Source organism: Gopherus evgoodei, chromosome 6 (genome assembly GCF_007399415.2).
Source record: "Gopherus evgoodei ecotype Sinaloan lineage chromosome 6, rGopEvg1_v1.p, whole genome shotgun sequence".
Classification (NCBI taxonomy): Eukaryota; Metazoa; Chordata; order Testudines; family Testudinidae; genus Gopherus; species Gopherus evgoodei.
The window spans coordinates 33,049,185-33,060,368 of NC_044327.1; positions in this window are offsets into that span (position 1 = coordinate 33,049,185).

An 11,184-nucleotide genomic window follows, 5' to 3' on the forward strand; every position below is an offset into this window, starting at 1 on the left:
CTTTTAAACCCCATTCTCCAGTCCAAGGGGAACTTAAAACATTACCCCTCCTAGAGTCCAGTTTATTTAGTCCTTACAGAATTTGGCTCTCATGGCCAAACCCTCATTTAACTTCTTTCTCCCCTTAGATTCAGAGTCCCCAGCCCACCTTCCCAGAGCTAGGTCCCCTTTCAATCACTGTTCACAAGCATTACCTGGGTGGAATTCAGATTTCCAGCTTTGACTTCCAACCACCCCAGGGGGGTCAAGATCTTCCCTGCTAAAATCTCTCTCACTCTTTACCATTTCCTGAACTCACTATCACATCCTGCTGCTTTTATAATAGAATCATCTGATCTCTCTCAGGTGTGTCTCCTCAACAATGAGGGTTGGCTGTCCCCATGCCACTATCCCTTAAGGGGCAAGCCACACTGTTACAATCATCTTCCTACTGAAGAAATATGTAGCCTATGTGTTGTTACATCTGCTTACCTTAGTAGCATACATTTTCCTACTGCTTTGTTACTCTAGCTCTTCAGAATTAAGCACAGCTGGATTTTATTCTGGCTTGTTTAACATCACTAAAATCAACCAGTTCTCAAGTACAGGGATCAAGCAAGGGATGTTCTGGAATAATATGCCCTAAGGAATCTTTTCACCCCGAAGGCTCCCAGATTGATTTTGCAGGGCTGTCAATTAGGAAAACACATTTTCTCTCTTAAACTGAGCAATTTGATGTGCAGCTATTAAGACATAGTACACATGGAATCACACAATGCCATTTTTAAAGCAGCACTTTTCAGGGTAGTACTGCTTTTTAAACGGTAAAGGATTTTCTAGTTATATTATTGTGTAATCTATTGTAACTTCCATTACTACTTGTATTTGAGAGAGAGAGAGAGCTATCAAGTGTGGTAATCCAATGAGTGACTCCTGTTTGTGGGGGAGGAAGCTTTGTCAGTGAATGAGTATCCTCCTCACTCCCACCTTCCAAAAAATATTAACCTTGAGATACGCAGTTTCCTGCAAACTGAAAAGTGCAGTTAACTTGAGATGGAAGCAAGAAATGATTGGCAGAGCACACTGAGAAACTGGAATATTCATCACTGTAATATATACCAGCCCTGAGAAATTTGTGTTCCTGAAGACCAGATAAAGTTGTAGAATATGAACTTTGCTTTGCCTTTTGGCTAGTTTAAAATTTAAGAATCTAACTGATTAAATCTATTAAATATACTAATAAAAGACCCACACAGATGAATGGAGGTTATACTGTGATTTAGAGGACTTTGTTGTGGTAAATCATACTGTCTGTTTAAAAAAAAATTACTTGTATTACTTCTAACATTTTTCATGATCAACACTAACCATTTTAAAGACCTAATTTACTTTTCCTTATTCATGCTGGATGTTTCAGTTTTACATTTCACTGGTTTTGGACAGGGAAACTAGATCCGTTTGGTTAGCCTTATTTCCTTGAGCTGTTTCACTTTCTGTTTTCATATCCTTGCACAATGCTGATTTGTTGGAGTTTCCATCACGGGAGGAGAGGTTTTTAATTCAAAAAAAAAAAATATTTTCTGTTAAATTAATAGAATATTTCTGTTCACAAATGTTAATAAATCTGTCTTGTTACATTTATTAGTATTAATAAATCCTACTTATGCCTTATATAAACAGTCTAAAATTGGGTGCAAAGCTATTTCACTGTATCTGTAAGAAAAATAGCTTATTGTACATCTGATATATCACGGACCCAACACAGTCTGTGGCTATACACCACAATCTCCCATTATCTTCAGTGGCTGCTCTGGAAGCATATCCCATGGATGTCTCAAACGATATGTGCAGATAAAGAAAACTTATAACAAATTAAGAAATGGAATGTCAACAAAAAAGGCCAATGTGGCAACTTAAACAAAGGTGAAATAGCCATAGAAGTAACCTATTACTTGAGGGAAAATACTTATAAATATGGCTGAAATTGCTAAGCTGCTGCAGTCATTTTTGTTAGCCAAATCACCTAATTAAACTACCATCTCCTCAGAATAGTTCTCCACACTGTCAGGAAGTTCTCCACACTGCCAGGAAGCTTACCAAATGTCATCTTTGGAGTCTCCTGTTCCCAGAAGACTTACAAAGGGCTTCTGTCCAAGGCAACTCCCAAAATCTTCTGCACAAGCAGGAGACTTTTGGGAGAAGGAGGGGTACAGAAGATAAACCTCTTTGGGAAAGAGGCCTAGTTATCTGAAGCATCAACACAAAGTACAGAGTGGTCCTCCAATTAAACACGAGTACATAAGTATATCAATTTTTTAGGGAGTGGAGAGGAATCTTTCAGCAAGAGCAACTTTCCTAGGAGATGTTCCTCTTTATAAAGCCAAAGGGATCTGCCTACCTGAAAGATTGCCTGTCTTTCCATGCCAAAGTAAAAGTGCTTGAGCTTGATCCCCTCACTACAATGGAAGGGGTGCAGTAGGGCATTGGTCTTGAGGGCCCAATGGCTCTGGAATCACCCCCCCCCAGTCTGAAATTTTTGAATTTCAGGATGCAAGACAAACGCTATCATACATAGCCTGGGGAGGGGTTCTGGGTGAAGTGAAATGTAATATATACTGGCTACTGTGATGGGAGACCATGTCCTCTTTTGGTTCCTGAAGGGCATGGGGAAACCACAGGACCCTAGAATAATATCCTGTCTGCTATAACTTCAAGGAGAGACTACTTGATGAAACACTACAGTTAAAGACTACCTGTAACCAATGAGGCACTAGCTCACATCACATGCTCCCCTTGTTCTATCATCATGATTCATAGACAGACTCCACCAAATGAAGTTCAAGCAGAATATTTGAACAGACATAGTGAAATAATTCACTTTTCATGGCCAATAACATCACGAGGCCCAGCACCAGTTATACATCACATTGACAGAGCAAAGTCTTCTAATCAGTTTGAACAGGGTGGATCAGACTGAGAGAAGAAGATTGTAACTCTCAGGATATGTCATCACTGCAGAGTTAGCCCAGGTGTGTGCAGCCATATTATAAAGCCGCACATAAATTATCGTCTTCTCACTGGTGCTACACTCCACCCTATGTATTTCTAGGAGTCTTGGGGGCATATCCCATGATTCTTTATGTTTCAGTAAGATGAACAGCCCTATGATTCTTTCCTAGTGAACTGTGAGAGAACCTGGCTGTCCAGGAAGGCATTGGACTAGCAACACTTTAGTGATTTAGCCTGCATCCTCACTGTAAAGTAAAGATGAAAACTGTGATCTGTACCACACCCCTAGTTAGGTCAGCTAGCTCAGGCTGAAAGTACTACTAAACTTGGGTGAAAGGGTTCTCTATGTGGATGGATGTGTTGGAGTGGGGGTGGTGAGGGGTCACATTGGTTAAAAGCCTGGGCTAACTCTGATGAAGACAACCCCTAGCTTGCCTGGACAAGTAAGAAGAACTGCAATTAATGCTGTGAATGGTGACCAGGGTAGGTCACAGAAGGATCTGGGCTCATTAGGAGAATGCAAGTTGGTTCTTTTTCATTCCTGTAATTTAAGAGGAACATAAGAATGGTCATACTGGGTCAGATCAATGATCCATCTCACCCAGTATCCTGTCTTCCAAAACTGGCCAATGCCAGATGCGCCCAAGGGAATGAACAGAACAGGTAGTCATTAAGTGATCCATCCCATCAGCCATTCCCAGCTATGGATGCCATCCCTGCCCATCTGGCTAATAGCCACTGATGGACCTATCCTGCATGAATTTATCTAGTTCTTCTTTGAACCTTGTTATCGTCTTGGCCTTCACAACATCCTCTGGCAAGGAGTTCCACAGGTTGATTGTGCATTGTGTGAAAATTTATCTAATTTAGCTTGAAGGGTAGGGTAGGATTATATGTTATTAGATATATGTGATGTTAGCTGTTTTAAAATACTCTTTTTCTCTAATGCTTTATTCCAACTTCTTCATACAACTATTTTGTCTTAAGAAGGCTGTTGGTCAATATCACTGGTCACAGGTTCATGAAGGGAGGAAATACAGAAGTCCAAAAGCCAGGGTGATAAGTGGTTGTTATGCATAGGGTAGTGCTTGTGCATAGGGTAGTGCTTGTGGGTCATGAGCTAAGCGTGAAGGGGATGTACTCAGAAAGACCAGAAAGGGAGAAGAGGTGCAACTAGACTTGCAACCTCCCTTCAGAAAAGTAGTATCTGTGTTTGTAGAAGTTTTGCAGGGGTAAAATCAATAGCGCAGTTATGAGGCAATAATGCTATGGACCTAATTCTGGATTCTTTGCACAAAATTAAAAATCAACAGGAGTTTGGAGGTGTGAAAGGAATACAGGATCAGATGTTTTTTTCCTATGCAATCACTGTGCATTTATTGCAAAAAAAATGTGGTAATTTTATGGAAATTTACATGGTTAGACCCCAGTCCTGCAAGTTTTTACACATCTGCTTGATTCTGAGAATATCCATAGTATAATTGAGTTCAGGGGACTGTTTATGTGCTTAAAGTTAGGTACAGGCATGCTTTTAGGATTGGGGCCTGACTGTGCAATTAAATTAAGTAACTGTTAGTCTCAGGTTAAATAAACAATTAATCCAAGTCACTTATGCAGTAGACATCTGTTTTTATGAAGAAATACTTTATTACATATGTGACATTCTATAGCTTGGGGGAGCACCTTGTAACCCCCTGTAACAGGGTTCATGACCCACCCATCTTTCTGGTGCCCGCTTGTACTCCCCAATAAGGCTCAAGGAGGCTTCAGGGTTGTGCACACTTGTGTCCTTATTAACTTAACTTCATTCCACCACCCATGCCCATCTATGTACAAGTTTTACAGGATTAAGCTCCTTTCCAGGCAGAGCCAGCCTTCAGCTAGGAGACCTCCATTTCCCTCCCTAGCTACCCCCCTGCCTTCTGGTGCCCTCCCAGCCTGGCCCTTGACTTGTCAGGCCAGCAGGTGTTACCAATCCTCAGACCGGCATCAGACCTTTTACATCAGCCACAGTCTGCTTCCCCTGATTGGAGCTGACTGGGCAAGGGCTAATTAGGTGCTTTTGCACCAGCACCCTGCTATATCCCCATATTCCTCATTTACATATAATTGCGATATTTCATATAAAGCATGCATTGTAAGGTATTGTGGGAAAGGTTATGATCTGCTGAAACCCACTGCTTCATCTAAATATGTACATCATTAATGCATATGAAGTTATGAGATTGTGTTGTGTGGTTGTCAGTAAAACATGCTGTAAATTGAGGAATAGGCCAGATATTAGTTCCCCAGAGATAACAGCAAGAAAAGTAACCCATGTCCCGGTGGGTGTCAAACAACCATCAACATCCATTGTCCAGCAAGGGAGTTACAATTCAATGACTCACCTGCATAAGGCCACAGCAGGGGAATGGCTCAGCCTTGCCTGGTGACTCAGCAATTCCCACAAGACATAGTTAGACTTGTGTTCTCCAAGCACATGATTTAGGGTATAAAACAGAACACAAGCGTCCCGTGCTGGGTTTTTTCTCCTTCCTCTACCTATGCTGCAAGCAACAAGGACATTCTGAAGACTATGACAGAGGAGACTGGCCCAGGTTTCAAGGGTGAATCCTGTGTACTATAAACTGCAATAGCCAGTGGGGTGAGAAAACTGCTTAATCTAGATGTAACCAGTCTAATGGGGTTGAGAATTTAGATTGCATGCTTATGTTTTATTTTCTTTTGGTAATGAACTCTGACTCTTTGCCTATCACTTATAATCACTTGAAACCTATCTTTTGTTGTCAATAAACTTCTTTTACTGTTTCTCTTTACCTGTGAGTTTGCCTGAAATGGTGATAAATCTGCTCAGGTTTGCAAAGGCTGAGATATATCCACTTTCCATTGATGAAGTGGTGAACCAATTAATAAAATGGCACTGCTCATTTTGAGCTGTGCAAGACAGTGCATTCCTGAGGTACAAGGCTGGGAGCTGGGGGGATTTGTCTGGTGCCTTTCCCTGTGCGATTCATGAGTGGCTCTGGGCGCATTCATGCACTCTAGCTGTGTGTGGGGCTTGACATGCTCTTTTGCTGAGTGACAACAGTGCCTGGAGGGTTTTGCTGCTTGTCACTAGCAAAGCACTGTGAGAGACAACCCAGGCTGGGGAGAGTTCAGGAGGCACAGTGCTCTCACGGTCACAGGCTGCACTCTGGTGATCCTGTCACAACATAATATAAATTTTTTGTTGACATTTATAAATAAAGATTGACCTAATATGACAAGTAGCACTACAGATCCAGTGAAATGACCTGAAAATAGCTTGACAATGTACTTAAAGCTTATCTACTTTCAGTGCTTAGTAATTAGAATTGACTACCTTAGAACAGCCTTAGGCATAAAAAGATATTGCTTGTTTCATTTATGTCTCAACAAAATGTTTGTTTGCCTTAGTTTTAAGTCTCCTGTGAGTTTGTCAATAAATTGAAAATATTGTATTTCTACTCAAATTGTAATTCAGAAACATGGTCTGTATTACTTCTATTTTGGAAATAATTCATTCTTTGGAAATATTATTTTCCTGATGAGCTAAAGGCCCTTGCTTCTTAAGTAGGTTTTCTCCTTCTCCGTCTCTTTACTCAAACATGCCCACAGCTGGTCAGTTTACAGGGTGAAGCCCATTTTGTAATGTCTGTTTTGAACTCCATCCCAGGCAGCTTGGGAGAGATTTTTCCTCTAGATGTTGCCAGATAAGTTTGAGGATTTCTTGGATTGCCTTTTTAACATTCTCTTTGTGGGACTATTCAAGCTTTAGAACCTCTTGAGGGAACGTGGAGTGTGTTGTTCTATTTAGATGTTGCTGAGAAAATACCATCCCTTTTAAAATGATCAGAACTTGAGAGCAGTCTTGGTTCACTTTGTCTTACTGGAAATGAAATAATACAGTCTGGAGATGAAATTTCAGTGGAGAATAGTAGCATACTGCTAACTTTCAGAAAACACACAGTCACCATAATGATCAAGATGTTTTACAGTTCTTGTCCTTGTGAATAACTGTAAAAATTGGAGCTTGTTAAAGCTTTCATAGACTCCTTTGTTTTTCCTTTCATGTTTCTTTATTGATTTATGTTTATGAGGCTCATTTCTTTGCCTTTCTGTTTAGTAACTTGTTTTCTAGCACTTTTTCACAAAAATAAACTAAGCAAAGGATACAGTAATATAACATATAGATGGTATTTTCATAGCAGGCTGATACTGTTGTGTAATTCAAGGTATCAAATTTTAACTTGATGGAAATAATTATGGAAAGAAGCAACTGAAAAACAAGGGCTTTTGGTGCCCACATCAGTTTCATTTCACTGTTTTCACTGAATCAGAAATAGAAGCATGAATGAAAAAGAGGAAATATTTTAAAACTCAGATGGTCAATTTCTGAATGGTTCCCTATTAAATGTTTTCTAAAGGATGCTGGAGAACATAAATCCTGATCCTTCTTGCATTAATTTTACCCCAGTTAGTCCTGTTATATATGATTTTACTAAAGCATTTTAAGCTAAACAAAACCAATAATTCCAAAATAAGGCCTCAGTAGAAGCTATCACCTCAAATATAGTGAAGATTTTAAAAAGGGATAGAATATTCTCTCGGGTTTCTGGGTTCCTGACTGGAATGTCATCTTGACTGGCAATTGTTTAAAAGGGGTTCATCTTTGTTCTCATCCATACACCATCAAAACATTAGGCCAAATTACATCCTAGAATATCTATTTTTATAAGGTGTTTCTATTGCTGTTGAAAATAATTTAAAGGCATTGGTTTGTAATAGCTGCATGATTCACAAGCGGTGAAGCAATATGCATCTTAGAGTACAAGAAAAAAGATAACATGCACATTTTCAGTGACTCAAAAATTAAGTATTTTATCTATAAAAATATCACAGTTCTAAAATTCAATATGTCTATTCCTGTCCTGGTTAAAAATAAATGCTGACTGTCCCACTGGAGAACTGTGAATCTGTTTTCTGGTAAAATGCTTCTTTTTCTTTCTGGAGCTCTCTGACATTAAAATTATCACTGACTCTAGAATAGTCCTATTTGTGTTACGCTCTTCTTCAGGTAACTCAGAACTATCTATCTGCAGATGTCACTGTAAGGCAGGTAGGAAAGTCTGCTACCACAACAGAAACTTCCTTCTGATAAAGTTCCAACATTATGTGTGGGGGAAATGGTTGGAATATTGTAGATCTCATTTCTCTATATAGTCATATAATGTCCTGACGGCATCAAAATGAAGTATTCGTTCTTGTGTGTGACCATGACATTGTCTATATCCTTTGAGGAATTTTAATAGTGTAGGTAGTGGGGAAACATTTCTGTAGGAGAATCAAGGGAGTACTGACACTGGAAAACTTGCTCATGTGTCCAGGACTGAAAAATGGTACATGGGGAGTAATTCATAAAACGGGATTGTGCAATTATCAATAAAGGTTGAGGAGTGAGAGAACCCCATGTCCTTTAAAACATACTTTGGCAAAATGATGTGTGTTTCAGCTATTATCTCAATAGAGTTAGTTTAATCTGATTGAAGAGTAGTGTATCTGAAACAGTGTTAACTGGCCTTGCATTAGCAGAGTCTCCCCCATTGGTGGTGTTTTGTTTTTTTTTAAACCCAAACAGCTAAAACAGCTTCAAATGTTAGCCTGTGCCTTGACTGGATTTTAAAATCATGTTAAGCTAAACTGAGTGCAGCTAACACATTTGAAAAATACCTGTTTTGCCTGTCTAGAGACAGCCCCTTTTATAGTATGGTTAAAAGGAAATTATTATAACATCATATTGTGTATATATTTAAACCGTAAATACATTACCACTAGTCCCCTAAATTATTAAAATTTAGATATTTTAATAAACTACTTTGACTTCTATCATTTATGCTATATTAGCAATGTTATTGTTTCTGTCTTTGTTTTATTTTAACCCTTTGGATTTTACTTGGTTTGGACAGGGAAACTTGACTGGTCTGTTTTAATCTGCTTCCTGTGGTCAAATTTCACTTTCTGATTTTCATGCTCTAACACCAGTTTGGTATGTTGGAGTTTACATCATTTCAGGAGGCGGAGGGACTTTTTAATTGAAGAAAAAAAGAAAACAATTTTTCCACAAAATTAAGAAAGCAAAAAGGCATGAAGAAAACATGACAGCCTTTCTATTCATATTAGTTTGGGTAATTCCCCCAGGCTCCCAATGCACCTTCCTTTATCAGAAACTAAAGATGGCACTAAATTAGTGTCTCTTTAAAGAAAATAAATCTGCTTATATTCATGAAAAATATGAGTCACTGTGATTGGCTCCGCACTGAAATCTTCCATTAGTAGGTATTCTGGTTGTTTATTATATGGAAGGATTGTGTTGCAAGAGAGGATGACTAAGAGAAACAAACAAATTAAGAAGTATAAATGCTAACAGGAAAGGCTAAAGTATCAAATAAAAAAAGGTTCAAAGGAGTAAAGGCAAACTCTTTGAATAAATTAGAATGTTAACAGCAAGCAGACACAGACGTTGCCCTGCTCACTGGAAAGTGTTAGTTAGAAAACCGTTTTGCCTTCAAGACCCATGGATCCTTAATTTCCAGGACTCTGTGGACTGTTTCTTATGGGACTGGGATCAGCATTAGTGCAGGTCCTGAGGTAGATACGTGAGGTGGGGTCAGACAGTCACAGGGCAAATCCTTGAAGCTGTATCTTCCCTTCATCAGCTCCATGCAGATTTCGCTGAAAGCTAGGCCTTAGGGATAGTCAGAGCGGACTGTGGATGTAACAGCTCTAATGCTACCAGGAATCCGGAAGAGGGGCAGAGTATCTAATGGTTCCCCAGAACTGACTCTTTTACTCAATCTGCAGAGAGACTCTGTAGATCCTCTATGACTTACACAGATTTCAGGGGATCCACCGAGTATGAGGATGGACTTGTCCCTGCAATGATAGAACAATCTGAGATGAGCTCAGCGAGCAGTCCTGGCACAGTTTTTCTTGAATTTATCTCTCCTGCTCATGGCTTTTTTTTTTTCTTTTTTTTCAAAGAAGAGTCTGGTTTGCCCAAAATATGGGTGACATCGCCAAAGAGCTAAATGAATTATTCAGCTTTTTAAAGGAAGGCAAAAACGAGTGTAGCAGCTCCTAGACTGGGCTGTGGGCTTTTCAGAAGAAAACAGAATGATTATGGGTATGTTTTGCCCCCTGTACTGGAAGGGATAATGAGGCAGACAGACACTCAGGAGGAATCAGTCCCAACTGAACTGCATCTTGTAACTCTGAATAAAGTAACAAAATAAACAGGAACCAGCTCAGCAAAGTTATTTTGCAGACAGGACTGAAGATTCCCCATAAAGGTAAAGGGTGTCTGGAGGAAAGAGTGTGGACTGTGTGATAAAGAAAGGAAGAACGCGTTCAATATACTATAGGCCTATAAATCTGTAGTTGCTGGGCTGAGATAGAAGGGGGAGGTAGACCTGTTGAAGGTCTCTGAGTAAGGTAAAAGAGGTAAAAAAACAAAAAACTAAGAGCAATGTCATGGTAGGGGTCTGTTACAGACCACCTCACCCGGAAGAAGAGGTAAAGGAGACTATTTTTCAACACCTAACAAAATCATCCAAAACATGGGACTTAGTGATGATGAGGGACTTCAACTACCCAGATATCTGTTGGGAAAATAATACAGGATTTGGATAATGGCATAGAGAGTACACTTATAAAGTTTGCAGATGATACCAAGCTGGGAGGGGTTGCAAGTGCTTTGGAGGACAGGATTAGAATTAAAAATGATTTTGACAGACTGGAGAAATGGTCTAAATTAAATGGAATGAAATTCAGTAAGGACAGATGCAAAGTATTACGCTTAGGAAGGAATAATCAATTGCACAAACACAAAATGGGAAATGACTGTCAGGGAGTACTACAGAAAAGGATCTAGGGGTTATAGTGGATCACAAACTAAATATGAGTCAACAACAGCAAAAAAGTGAGCAGCATTCTGGGTTGTATTAGCAGGACGGTTGTATGCTAGACATGAAAATAATTCTTCCACTTTGCTCAGCACTGATAAAGGCTCAGCTGAGTATTGTATTCAGTTCTGGGCACCATGCTTCAGGAACGAAGTGGACAAATTGGAGAAAGCCCAGAGGAGAGCAACAAAAATGGTCTAGAAAACATGACCTATGA